The sequence below is a fragment of the Mesocricetus auratus genome, unplaced genomic scaffold (assembly GCF_017639785.1).
Source record: "Mesocricetus auratus isolate SY011 unplaced genomic scaffold, BCM_Maur_2.0 Super-Scaffold_6731, whole genome shotgun sequence".
In the NCBI taxonomy this organism is placed as follows: Eukaryota; Metazoa; Chordata; class Mammalia; order Rodentia; family Cricetidae; genus Mesocricetus; species Mesocricetus auratus.
In genome coordinates this window covers 6,557,941-6,571,347 of record NW_024429185.1, presented here as the reverse complement: position 1 = coordinate 6,571,347, position 13,407 = coordinate 6,557,941, and positions in this window count along the sequence as shown.

Below are 13,407 nucleotides of genomic sequence, written 5' to 3'. Positions count from 1 at the left end.
GTAGATATGGAGAGTGTTTCTGGTCTTGTCTTTTTCCTGATTTTAGTGGAATTGCTTTGAGTCTCTTTCCATTTAGTTTAATATTGGTTATAGGCTTGCTGTAAAATACCTTTATTATTTTTATCATGAAGGGGTGCTGAATTTTGTCAAGACTTCTTTAGTATCTAATGAGACAATTATGTTTATTTTTCTCTTTCAATTTATTTATATGGTGGATTACAGTGACAGGTTTTTTGTTGTTTGTTTTTTATTTGTTGTTGTTGTTGTTGTTGTATTTTGCATCATCCCTCATCTCTGGGATGAAGCCCACTTGATCATGGTGGATTAGTATGTTCCTGGATTGCAAGTATTTTACTGAGTACTTCTATGTCAATGTTCATGAAGGATATTGGTCTGTAATTCTCTTCTTTTTTGATCTTTATGTGGTTTGGGTATCAGGGTGACTGTGACCTCATAAAATGAATTTGGCAATGTTTTTCTGTTTCTATTTTGTTGGATAATTTGAGGAATATTGGTATTAGATCTTCTTTGAAATTCTGATAGAATTTTGTGCTAAAACTACCTTTCCTTGGGCTATTTTTGTTTGTTTTTTGTTTTTGTTTTTATTTTTGTTTTTGTGTTTTTGTTTGGTTGGGAGAGTTTTAATGACAGCTTATATTTCTCTAAGGGTTATAAGTCTATTTGATTGTTTATCTGATCTTGATTTAACTTTAGTAAGTAGTGCCTATCAAGAAAATTGTCTATTTCTTTTTCACTTTGGTGAAGTACAGATTTCTGAAGTATGACCTAAGGATTCTTTGTAGTTCCTTGGTGTCTGTTGTTCTGTTCCCCTTTTCATTTCTGATCTTGTTAATCTTGATAGTCTCTCTGCCTTTTAGTTAGTCATCTATCTAGTTGATTTTCTCTTTGTTTCTATTTTATTGATTGCAGCCCTTAGTTTGATTACTCTTTGGTATCAACTCCTCTTGGTTGTGTCTGCTTCTTTTTGTTTAGAGCTTTTAGGTGTACTGTTAAGTTGCTGGTATGAGACCTCTGAAATTTCTTTTTGAAGGCACTTTGTGCTATGAACTTTCCTCTTAGCACTGCTTTCATTGAGTACCATAAGTTTGGGTATGTTGTGCATTAATTTTCATTGAATTATAGGAAGTCTTTAGTTTCTTTCTCTTTTTATGCCTTGACCCAGCAGTCATTCAGTAGGGAGCTGTTCAGTTTCCATGAATTTGTAGACTTTCTGCCATTTCTGCTGTTGTTGAAATCTAGCTATAATCTGTGGTGGTCTGATAGGATACAGGGGATTATTTTAATTTTCTTGTGTCTGTTGAGACTTACTTTGTGAGTGAGTAAGTGGTCATTTTGATAGAAATTTCCATGGGATGATGAGAGGAAGATGTATCCTTTTGTGTTTGCATGAAATGTTCTATAGACATCTGTTAAGTCCATTTGGTTCATAACCTCTGTTAGCTCCATTATTTCTCTGTTTCCTTTTTGTCTGGGTGTCCTGTCCATCAGTGATAGTGGATTATTGGAGTCTCCCACTATTAATACATAAGCTTTGATTGTGATTTAAGCTTTAATAATTTTTATTTTATAAATGTGAGTGCCCTTGTATTTGGCACATAGTTGGTAAGAATTGAAACATCAGCTTGGTGGATTTTTCCTTTGACGCATATGAGGTGTTCTTCCCTGTCTTTTTTGATTAATTTTGGTTGGAAGTCTATTTTGTTAGATATTAGAATAGCTACACCAGTTTTCTTCTTTGATCCCTTTGCTTAGAAAATCTTTTTGTAGCCCTTTACTCTGAAATAATGTCTATCTTTGATGCTAAGGTGTGTCTATTGTATGCAACAGAAGGATGCATGAATCCTTCTGCATCCCATGGAAATTTCTCTCAAAATGACCACTTACTCACTCACAAAGTAAGTCTCAACAGACACAAGAAAATTAAAGTAACCCTCTGTATCCTATCAGACCACCACAGATTATAGCTAGATTTCAACAACAGCAGAAATGACAGAAAATCTACAAATTCTTATTAATGTGTTATTGTTTGTGGGTGGTATTGGTGGGTGTGTGTGCGTGCATGCGTGAGTGTGTGTGTGTGTGTGTGTTTGTGTGGTGTTTCCCTTCTTTCAGTGCTGTTAGTGTGATATTATTTATTTCCTGTGTTCTCATGGGTGTAGTTAACTTCCTTACATATGAGTTTTCCTTCCATAGGGCATTTTTTTAATTTTTGGATAAATGTTGCTTAAATTTGACTTTGTCATCAAATATCTTGTTTTCTCCATGTATGGTGACTGAAAGTTTTGCTGGATATAGTAGTTTGGGCTGGCATCTGTGGTCTCTTAGAGCCCAGGTCCTTCTGACTTTTAAAGTCTCCACTGAGAAGTTTGGTATGATTTAATATGCCTGAATTTATATGTTACTTGTCCTTTTCCCTAGGTGCTTTTAATATTCTTTCTTTCTTCTGTATGTTTGGTGTTTTGATTAATATGTGGCACAGGGACTTCATTTTCTGATCCAGTATCTTTGGTGTTCTGTAAGGTTCTTGTAAGGTTAGAAAAATATTTAGAATGTGGTTAAGGATTATGCTGGTTTAGCAATGTAGTTATTGGAGGCTGTCCTCCAAGACCCATGACTTTACTAGCCATGGGTAGTTGGCTATGTGTTCAGTACCCAGCTTTATTTTCTTCTTCTTCCATGAGTCTAAGTCCAGGTAGAAAGTTGTTGGCTACCACCAAGACATGCATGACATGACTATGCCTTAGGGTTATTATCCTATGCAGGTCATTGATGAGTTCATAAACATCCTAGTTAGGTCAGATTGTTGGTTGCCTCCCTCCCTTGGAAGCTTGCATGGAACCTTTGGGTACCATGAAAGCTGTTCCTCAGGCAAGGGGGCATGCAGGTCATTCCAGTTCAGGGTTCTCTGGGTCCTATGTCTGAAGTGCATTATGTCTTCAGCAATAGGGACTTACTTACCTTAAAACTGTGGTGGTTGGGCAACCAAAGGCAATTTTAATGATTATGTCCCCAGTAGAGTCTATCTTGAAAGGGCACAGTTAATTCTGAGAGAACAAGTGGATAGCAGACCCTGCCCATCTTGTTTCTCCAAATGGTACTAAATATGTCTCTAGTAGATTTTGTTATTACAAGGTGTAAAGGAATCCCTAGGGAAATTTGATCAAGTTGTAAGAAATCTGAGTTTTAAGGGTCTCTAGTGTCTTTCAATGTCACAAAAATCAGCTGCTTCACTGTCACTGAGACTCGAAGATCCACCCCCTCAACCCTGACGACAGAAGTTCATAGGAGTGAGGTGCAAAAATCCCCAGGAGTGAGAAACTGCTTTGTGAGCTGCTCTCTTCCTGTTCTGGGCAGGCAGCCAGAACAGGGTGTTGCTTAGCTCATCTCTAAAACCATTCTTTAGCCCTCCTTGTATTTCCTTAGATTCCAAACAGCCAACAATACCCTGTCCTCCGAGGAAACCCTTTAGTTTTCTCTATCACCTGTCTGCCCTGGGATTTATCTGCTTCAACTTCACCGCCATTTGTCTTCTCAGTTGTTTTTCTGCCATCTGCAAATACCCTGTACTGATTTTTGGTTATGGGAGGTGGTCCCTGGGAACCAGAGCTGAAAAGCAGTTCTCCTGCAAATTCTAATGACTGCTGATTAATGATTTTAGGATATGACCAACCTAGCAAGTCCTTTTCAACAAGACAGCCAAAGGCTAGGTTGGCATGGGAAAGATCTATAGTGTCAATATAGTGGGAAGTTATGCCCTTCACTGTGGGAGAGACCAAAGAAACAACTGAGAAAGGGTGGAAAATGCAGATACACAGAGAGTGCATCGCTAGCTCTCCTCATCATTTTATTTAGTAATAACAGAAATATATGTAATGAGCCTAGAAGATTCCAGTTGAGTCCCTCCTAATTGAACTTGGACTGCTTGTAGCCTTCAGTTACAGAATTGATCTTTTTCCTTTGATCTAATCTGCCTGTAACTTCATACTGCACTCCTGCTCACAACTCCATTTGGAGAAAAAGATTGTTTACCAATACAAAATGAATGAATAGCAACACATTTACATATATAATATACAAGTGTGTGTCTCATATGTATATATGTGTGTGAATATACATAGATAGATATAGATAAAGATACCAATAGAGAGAGGGAGAGGGAGAGAGAGAGAGAGAGAGAGAGAGAGAGAGAGAGAGAGAGAGAGAGAGAGATTACTACTTCCCTAGGAAGATGAAGATATCCTAAAGACAGGAATTCTGTACATTAGCCTGCTCTCCTAGAGAAAATTAAAAATGGAAATTTGTGATTTAAGTGCCCAGATCCAAGGGATAATCCTAACAGCGGGCTCACCTGTGAACACTGGCCAATCAGCGGTGAATAAGCATCTGTGTAATGTACAGAAAGAACAGTATGCTTCCCGAGGGCTTCAAATCCCATTACAAGTGGCCTCTGTTTGTCTGCTTTGACTTCTTTTCAGACAGCTCTTCAAAAACACAATGAATGTCGCTTAAGTGAGTTACTCCCAAAGGTGACACAAGTCAAGAATTCACACACTGGTGACAGGAATTCCAGGAGGAAACCTAACTGTGTCTACATACATATCATAATTGAAAAGTTTGTCCAGACTGTAGGTGAAGTAGCTTTGCCTTCAGGGCCTTGAGTAAGCCACAGGCCCATTGCTTTCCAGAACACCCTGATGAACTGCCAGCTATTTCCCAGGAAAAGTGGCAGGGATGCTGTGGATGCCCCGGAGAGTTCTTGGGAGACACAGGCCTATAGGCGAGGTATAGACTCATGAAATCATGAAGAAAACCTCTAGGCCCATGTGACTTACACACAGCCTCCCTACACACTGTCCCGTCCTGAGTGCTCTCCAACCCCCTGTCCCTACCTGATGAACCACTGTCTGCATTAAGCTTTTCATGCTTCAAATGGTCCAGACTTTAGCTCTGGAAGGTTCAGGGCTAGCAATACTGATCAAGTCTTCTCTGTTTTGTCTCAGCCTCCAGATTTCTGGTTTCATTTTGTAAGCTCTCCTGCTGCGTAAGACAAATGCTTGCTCAATTTCCATGTGGCCATCCCGTCTTTTTAGGCTTTGTCTTGTATGAAGGCAGCCAAAGTTTGAAGTAGTCTGGCACTGTGGTTCCTTCTTTCTCAGTTTTCCTTTTGATTTATTCCTTCACTGGCCAATGAAGAGGAAAACATCATCAGGAAAGGTCAGGTTTGCCACGTTTCTTGGGCAGGCATTCATGTTGGAGGTTGTCTTTGTATGCATGTTGCCTTCCTAATTCAGTGAAACACTAGCACAGTGTAACTCTCGGGTGACACATTCCCTCAGTGCTTGAGAGACACAATTTCCCTCACTTCACCTTTGGAGTTTTCTGCAGAATACTTTGTTGCCAGATGGATATTTTCTTCCTACAAAGTAACATTTTTTCCTCTGCCAGATGCTTAAATAACTCTCTTTAATTTTGGATTTCTATAATTTAACTAGAATAGATTCCAATGTCAAACACATAGAATCAAACTCGCCCAGAATCTTGCCTTTGTTTTATCTGATTTGGTTTCTGCAGCCCCTCCTTGCTCTCACACACTCTCTCATTTGTGAATGCTGCTCTTCAGACGTTCTGTGAGGGTGGTCTCTGGCACTGTCTGTGTTGACTCACCTGTAGCAAGGTTTGAGCGGCATACCATCCTTGTTAGTTAGTCTTCCCTGTGAATACCAAGCTTGTCTTTTTTGGCTTGCTTTTGAGATTCTATTTTAATTACATTTTCCCTTTCCTCCCTCCAAATGCTCCCATTACTCTTCTCCCTCAATTCTCTTTTCATCAATTGTTACTGCAAGCACATGTGTATTCGTATATACACATATATTTATACATGTATATATCCAAATATAGCATGTTGAATCCATATAATGCTACTTGCATTTATGTTTTCAGGGTCGACAATTTGTCAGTCGACAACTTTTTGGTGAGCTATTCCCTCGGGAGGGCCACTTCTTCTCCAAGCTTTACTCCACTGCCTGCAGTTCTTTGCGTAAGGTTGAGGCCTCCTAGGCTTCCTCCATGCTCTTCAGTATGTTCATGGGCATCATTTGTGTTCAGATCACATTTTGGCAGTCATGCTGCTGAGACTTTTCTGGTGTATCTTCATGTATTACTAGGAGACACAATCTCATAGCAAAGTCCCTGATCCTCTGGTTCCTACAGTCTTTCCGCCCCTCTTCTGCAATGTTGCCTGAGCCTTAGGTGTGGCCATAAGCTTGTCTTCCAAATGAACCGCTGTGACATTGTGCTCTGTCTGTAGAGATCTCAGCTTATCATTAATGTTGTGCTTGCTGTGTTTATGTCCTTACCTCATTTTAAATCCCTCATGAACGTCACAACTTCATCAAGCTCATTTTAAGTTCTTAAAATAGAGCCATTACATTTTCTACAACAAAGTGTCTGTAAAGACCTGGTGATGTATCTTACTTTTCTTCATGCCTTGGTTGTCTCTTTTGACATGTTTCTTTTGCATGTTATAACCTACTTTCTAATCCCAATCTTACAATTGTCTTTTCTTCTTTTAGTCATACCCATATATGTGTTGTTCTATTTTCCTACAACTGTTTTCTCTCTTAAATCTACTGTGACAGGCAAGACATTAACCTAGGGTTTATCTGGGACTTCCTGATCTCTTCAGACATGCTAAGAGAAAGCAAACATAGCAGATTGTTTGACCATGATAGTGTAAATATAGTAGTGCCTCTTCTTTTCTGGTGATATGTTCTACATTCATTTTTTTCTGCCTCAATATCTCCAAACAAAACTAACTTTAAAAAGGAGCAGGTGGCCTAGAAAAATGGCTCAGTGCTTAAGAGCACTTGCTGCTTTTGCAGAGGACCAGAATTCAGTTCCAAGCACCCATGTTAGGCAGCTCATAACAACCTACAAATCCAGCTCCAGGGAATCTTACACCCTCTTGTGTCCTCTGTGCAGACGCAAACACACACAATAAAAAATGAGGTCATGTTACCTTCTAACATTATCTTTCCTATCACTTCTAGGGTGTTTATAGAACATCCTGACTTTTGAGCTCAACCTGAAAATCAATCTCTGTCCAGTTAAGAGGGGTAAGGAAACTCTCTGGGAGCTCTAAATGGGCGTTATAGTTGTGTCCTTTGAGGGCTCCTCTGTGTTGACCCTGAGCTGTAAAGATTCTACCAATCACTCAACAAGATGATGCCAATCACTGTAAAGCTGACAGTGTTTACACTTGGTCCTTTCCCTGGCAATATTTCAAGTTCTTTCTGCATTTTACTTTTTAGTCCAGGCTTTATCAACACAAAATTGAAATATGTTATTTCCAAACGACCAAGTAGGACTTGGTTACAGTGTGTTGCTAGTCACAAGGTTCCTGGCTGGCTTTAGTATAGTGACTATGAAATTGTGAATTCCAACGGTGACCTCTGAGCAACCTTTGGGACTAGTCTTCTTTTTACTTAAAAGACATGGTATGAGCACACCAATCATTTGTAAACAGTCATCCCCGAAAACATACACTCAAGTAATAGTATATGCACTCATTCAGCTATGTTTAGGAATATATATGTATTTATTAATATATACTTATACAAACATATATGTGTGTAATAAAAATTGTTGAAAAAAGAGGCCATATGTTTGAAGGTAACCAGAGAGGATATGTGGGAGCAGTCAGGGTGGGAGAAGTGAACACAATCTCAAACAACAAAATAAAGAAGTAATAATAAAATATTTGTGGGGAAAAAAGAAAACATATTTCTATAGCCATGTGATTTTGTGGGTCAATCTTGTAGAGATCTCAGACGTCAAACATACTTATGACACTCCCCTCGACCTTTCACTCGTTAGTCTGAGCTGGCAATAATCTGTTGAGGTGGTTGATTGAACCTGAGTTACGCTTGTCATTTCTTTATCCCTGCTGTATTCAGACACACACTTACTCTCTAGAGAAAACACTTCCTCATCTTTTTCAAAATGGACAGGCTGAGGGCTTTCTGAATGTTCGTGCTTTGGCTTCATTTCATGTGACAATTCCCTTCTTGGTTTACCTTGTCCTCTCAAGTTGTTCTAAAAAAGGAAAACACTGGAATTACTTTATACACATAGCTTGAGATCTCCAATGAACACCCCAGCTTATCACCCACAGTATCTCTCCTCCACAAATTACCAGAGCAGAATTCAGCAAAGTCCCTTCCCACTTTATACAAGGATTGCTTCCCCATCCATTGCCCCTGGTCTTTATCAGAAGCAGTGTGCTGTCCATATTTCTGCCAACAGCCTTCATGGAAGTAGGCTGTTTTTCTAATATACACCTTAAACTCCTGTAAACTCTGCCCATTATCCACTTCCAAAACCACATCTGCCTTACTAGATTTTGGTTTGACTATAAACATGAGCTTAGGGGAAAAAAATCATTCTGTAACTCAGAATAGTACTGGATTATAGGGATTCCAGGTATGTGGCCTTGCTCAATGCATATACCGGCTTTTATAGTCTCAATATCATTGTAACTTTCTTACATATGTTAACTACTTAAGCTTCTCATGAAAAAGAAACCATAGAAACAGAAGGAAGGTTTAGGAGCCTTGGCTCACAGAACATTATATTTTAAAATCTGTGAAGTAACTGCTACTGTAACCTACAAAATGTTCCAGACTAGGAAACAGAAACTGTCAATGCAAGCACCTTGCTAAGGTCATACGAGGAAGAGGACTGTGATGGGGTAACCCTGACCTAAATTCAGCATACACCAATTCTTCCTTCCCATTCTGCTGTTCATGCTGTGTGAAAAGGCCACCCAAACAAGCCAGGAAATTCCAACCAGTCCACCCACAGGAAGCTGCGGTTATACATAGGAAGCCCAGAATACCCACACACAGAAGACGGCATAATCTACAAACATACCATGGGACACACCCATCCAAATTAAGATACATCTCTGTAGACTCAGTAATATCCCGATACAGAACACATGCTTGGCAAATTGTATGGTGATCCTGTTGTCCTCCCCAGCTAACTGGGGTCTTCCTTCACCTCACCTCCTCAGTTAGGTGCTTTTGTCATCTTCCTTGGAGATACCAGCATCCACTGTCCAGTCCTCTCCATGACATTAGTCTATGGCATGCCCCGGTCCTTCCTTCAGGGTCTTTAGCAGCTCATGGTAGTTGCCATCTTTCAGGCAACTGCTCTCAAATGAGGTCTATTTGCTCTCCAAAAGTATGGCAGCGATGTATTCAGATATTCTCATTTATTACAATTCATGGGGAGAAGGGAACACAGCTGACAACTAGAGTGTCAGTATCAGGGAGGACGCAAAACATCCCATAATGTTTTGGGAGCACAGTTTGTCCTCCCACCATGAATTACTCAGGCTGAAATGTTGATATCGCCAAGGTTTGAGACTGCTTGGTGGGGAGGATATTCGTTCAGCACATAGTAGGATGTCAACAAGCTAATCGTGAAGAACAAGGTCGGGGAGATCCCTTCAGTACACTAGTTTCTGCTCCTCCACAGTGCTTTGCAGATGACTGTGACCGTGTACAAAGCTGTGCTTCCCTAAGTAATGAGATAGGACTTCTGTCTAAATAAGTATCTCGACTTGGTTTTTTCTTCCCAGTAAGTAATTCTTTTGGAGAGGATCCATCTGAATTTTTACAGAATCCAAGTTTCCAGCCTTAATTTTTCTATTTGCATTGGAAAGATTTTTTGTTTCTAAAAATGTCGCTGAACTCTGAAATGACTAAGGTTAATATCATCTTGTGAACGTGGTATGTAACTTTGCATGGTTATTTGTTACAAAATTAAGCATGTAAGCTTGGTAATATTATTACTTTTAATATTGTTGTGAGCCAGCAAGAATGAGTAATGTAATTCATTTTAACGTCAACAGTGACCCTGACGATGGTTGACTTTAGTTTTACACTGACCGATTAGACACTCATGAAAATTCCACATGACCCTGTATAGAAATCCCTTTTCTCACCTCTGCCTGACCTTCCATTTCCCACGCACTTTAAACAGTGGCTTTGAGGATGGTTTGTTTCAAAATGAATGCCCCAAGTTCTGACTTGTCTCCAATTACTTGTATGTCACTCTTGAAATCAGATACCCGTATCCTGGTCATCTAGCCAGATCTTGTCCAGATCCCAGGACTTCATCAACCTCTCCCAAGCCAACTTCTCCTAATGAACTTTCCGGGAGCAGCACTTTCTCACAGCTGGCATTGCTCTAGATGTCTTCAAACTCTACTTTTTGTGCTTGACCTCCTTACCAAATCCAAATCCACAATCTCACACTCAGATACACTATTTCCGGCCTAGCTTTCTTCCTTCAAAATCACATTGCACAGCCTTTGCTTATGAAAATGTAAATCCCTTTTTAAAGAGGACAGCTGAAGCGAGATGCCCCTGGAGGTTTCCCTGCTCCTGGAAAGCGGCTGCCTATGGAAATATTTTCCCCAGGGTCAAGGCACTGAAGCTGGTGGAAGCGCTGTCCAAGGGGGCCAGGCTCTATCCAACGCTGCCAGGAAAACTTGGTGACATTGTCATATAGTGCTGGGTTTACAGATCTGAATAATGCAAGATTGGGGTGTGGTTATTTGTTTTAATGGGATTCCTGTGTGTACATATGTGTCTCTGTCTATATGAATTTTTGTGATTTCTCTTGCCCTTTTTTTCTTGTTTGGTTGTTTTGTCCTATTTTGATTTGTTTGTTTTTTAACATTATTTTAGTTTGATTTATTATTATTCTTTGGATGCCTGATGGTTTTCTAAGGAGATACAGAAAGACTGTGGAACTGGATGGGAGAGGATGTGGGGAGGACTGGGAATAGTAGGGAAGGAGAAACCATAATAATAATATATTGTAGAAAAATCTATTTTCGATAGAAGAAAAAATATTCAAGAGGGCACCAAAGCCCGGCAATATATAGCAAGATTAGATTCCCTGCAAGGAAAGTCAAGAGTCTATTGCATGAAGCTGTGAGGTGAGGCAAAGGTTGCGGTCAACACTCCAGGATTTTGGAAATGTCAGGGCTGGAGAGTGTCTGCTGAAAAAAATAACTGCCAGCCTGGAGGGGACACCAACCCCCAAAAGAGCTGCCTGTGCTTCTGACAGCAGAGCAGGGGAGTGAACCTTTTCTGTGGACAAATGGAGTGCTCTGTCTGTTCCAAATACAGATATATTATTGGGCAGTGCTCCCTCGCCAGCCAGTGGTCATCAGAAGGTAGGGAAAAAGGCAAGGATGAAATCGGAAGAAGGAAAAGGGTTACATTTCAAAATGAGTATCTGATGTGGCGGTTAGGCAGTTGGGAGAGGCTGTTGAGATGGGATGGCTTAGCCAGAGGTAGAGCTGCCACATGGTTTGGTGGAGAGGAAGGAGGGAGGTTATAAGGGCAGAATTAACAAAAGGCTGGCAGCTTGGATGACATGGGAGGCAGTACCGGCTGTGCCTCGAGCAACCCCTCGACATCACTTAGAACACAAATCCTCCGGCTCCTGTCATCTTTGAGTGATATGCTATCACAGAGACCGTGATTTAGTTTATTCATCCCATCCAAGCACACGCCATTGGGGACCTTCGGGGACAACCTCAGACCATGCAGTAGGAAAACAAAAGAGATGAGCTAGAGAAGAAGATGCCAAAGGGCTGGCACCAGGCGTCAAGTGTCCTGAAGATCCATTTTAAAATAGAGTGTGTAGGAAGACATCTAAAGTCAGGACAATGCCATTAGCATTGACAAAATACCAGCTGAAAACACTATATGAGATGCAGCATGCTTCTATTGATACCTGGGAAACTGGGGTTTTCCTTTGTGAGTTCTTTGTTTCATTAATACAAGAATTTTAAAATTCACTCAGGAGGAAACTCAGACCATTTTATTACAGTTTTAGAGAAAATGAACAAGGCAAACTAGTGAAAAGCTTGGCAGCTGCTGGAAGGGACAAGAGAGATGGAGGGGAAACCATGGTTTCTAAGGTAGATGTGAAGGCTGGCAAGTGACTACAGAAAGGGAGGTGGAGGCTTCAAAGAAACATCGAGAAAGCCCAAAGTGACCAGGGAAGCATGCTAGGTTCTGAGTGCCCAGGGAAGCATGCTAGGGTTCTGAGTGCCCAGGGAACGATGATAGACTTCTGACTGGAATCTGAGTAAGAGATGTAGGAGGGCAATTCCTTCTTTAGTGGGAGGTATAAGCCTATTACATCATGAAGGGGCCTCTGCCAAGGACATTTCCAGAGGTTTTCTGGTTAGCTCCCTGTTCCTAAAACGGCCTAACCAGTTTCTACCTATTGTTCTCATGTGATTTTTAGGTCCCCAGTCAACAGGACTGGACACCCTAATCTTTTTTCTGACCCAACTACAGCCCATCTCCTAAAGATTTGGGGATCTCAGTTCTTGGAAATGAGGGGTTAGGGGACAAGGGCCATGCAGCTGCCAGGCAGTGCTCATTTCCGAGGGGAGATAATGAGGAGCCAAGAACCCAACCTTGCGTTCTGGAATTCTTGACCTCCAGAAAGACAAGGGTCAAAGCTATCCCCCAGGTCCTTGCTTGTTCTCAGCAGCAGGAGGCTTACTGGGAGGCTCCCCAGGAACTGCCAACGATGTGCCTCTGTGGTTTCCTTTACTTTTTATCAGCTGCTTTGCTCCTGGTCACAGAGCACAGAATTCTCCAAGAGCAGTGCTCCTCCTACCAAGAGAGGCCCAGCATCCAGGGCCTCTGCTCAGGGCTCTGCTTCTAGAATGCCAGCATTCCACCTCTCGGGAATTGATATTTCCCTTCCCTAAGACCCCACCCCTACCCTGTCCAATTCCTCACTTGCAAAACTGTGGGAACACCAGACCTTGAGCAGAGACCCACTTCCCCTTCTGCCTGGGAGTAGGCAGCTGTAAGACAATGTTTAGTAAAAACATGTTTACTAAAAACGATACAATGCCCGGGGCAATAAGTTCCTGGAAAAGGCCTACCCACAGAAACTGCCCTGACCTCGACCTTGTCCAAAGACTAACCGCACCTTCAAACCCACACACATCCACCTCTGGTGTCAGAGCAGAACCAGCCAGGGTAGAGGAGAGAGTAGAAGCTTCTCTGGAGGGAGCCTTTCTTAGGAAGTTTTCTTGAACCTTTTTGGGGCCTGCTTAAAGTTTTCTTTACATCATTGAACGAGTCTCTGTGTTGTCAATCCCCAACACCCTCTGCACGTTCTTGGACACAGGCCGCACGGCAGACACGACACAAAACTGTTGCTTCTTCCTGTCCCCCAGAAATAACTTTCAAAACTTTCAAACTATCATCTCCTCAACCACCCGCTGCCGGAGACTTAGTTTCCTTTGGCCTTCACCATCCCCAGCTAAGGACACTC